A 1,400-nucleotide genomic window follows, 5' to 3' on the forward strand; every position below is an offset into this window, starting at 1 on the left:
TCGTGAGATATCGCGAAGCCTGTTACGCGAGACGTGGTCTGGCGTACATCTACCTAGTACCGCTGCCGCAGCTGCGATAACGTCCACTTCTATGTGTATGGTGCCTGTGTGTGTTTGACCATTTCGTCTGTGAGCTCTTTCAGAGTGAACTGACACTCTTCGGTGGCCTCCAGGTACTCACACATTTTGTTGAAAGCGTCCAGCCGGTCAGCATAGGACGGCCGTCCTGGACGCAGGGCCTTCTGGACCATCGGCACGGAGGGTGGGCTCAGCAGTAGCGGGCTGCACGTGAACGTCCCCGACGCCTTCCGGGGCCGTTTGGCGGCAGGTGGGGGTGGAGACGGGGTGCTCAGCGCCGACACGGGGGAGGCCGCCAGGCCGTACTTGCGCTCTATCTTGATTAAGTCGGAGTAACAGTTCCTGAGGTACTTTGCACCTGACCTGCCTAGTGACGGCTCGTTGATGATACGCGTCCGAACGACGTTGCCCCAGTCGTCGTCCCGCTCGGAGCAGACCTTGAGGAGGTGCCCCTTGGTTGGTGGCGTCCAGCGCGATGCAGCTGAAAGTGTGTTTGTCCGCCTTCTCAGGGATGACCACGGCGCAGAAGAGGAAGGAGCGGGCGAGGTCGAAGTTCGACTGACTGCTCCTCTGTGTGAGCACCCTGCTGGACCTGGCGCTGACGGGGGTGTCTGCTGGTGACGAGGTCCGCGACGCACGACAGGCATCCTTACGGCACTTCTCATGGAAACGTACCTACTAGGGAGGTGCGAAAGTCTGCTTTTTTCAGTCGCCGAATCGTAATAGTGCGGGAAAGTTGCCTTTTCACATCCGAAATCTAGACGTAATTTTATTTTCGCAATCGGAATGAATCTTGAACTCGAGATTTGAGCTTGAAGTTTAATATAAGGTTCTCATGGGCATTTATGTCAAAAACAGAAAATTTGGCCTGGACCGCACAGGTTCCGCCACAGACAAAATCTAAGGCCATATCCGTGATCTACGTAAGAAACCGAGTCAGGAGACGTTCCGCATGCCATGCTCCTCCCTCTAATTTCCGAATTAATTTTCCAAAAATTAATGGTTTTTTAGTAAAAATGGGTAAATTTACTCACTTTAAAACTGTTATTAGATGACGGAGTAAAGTATTTGAAACGTGGTCTGAATCGTTTTTTTACGTAGATCACGGATATGGCAATTGTTTTTGTCTGTGACGGAACCTTTGCGGTCCAGGCCAAATTTTCTGTTTTTGACATAAATGCCCATAAGAACCTTACATTAAACTTCAAGCTCAAATCTCGAGTTCAAGATTCATTCCAATCGCGAAAATAAAATTACGTCTAGATTTCGGATGTGAAAAGGCAACTTTCCTGCACTATTACGATTCGGCGACTGAAAAAAGC

The sequence above is a fragment of the Frankliniella occidentalis genome, unplaced genomic scaffold (assembly GCF_000697945.3).
Source record: "Frankliniella occidentalis isolate FOCC.00 unplaced genomic scaffold, Focc_3.1 Scaffold12, whole genome shotgun sequence".
Lineage (NCBI taxonomy): Eukaryota > Metazoa > Arthropoda > Insecta > Thysanoptera > Thripidae > Frankliniella > Frankliniella occidentalis.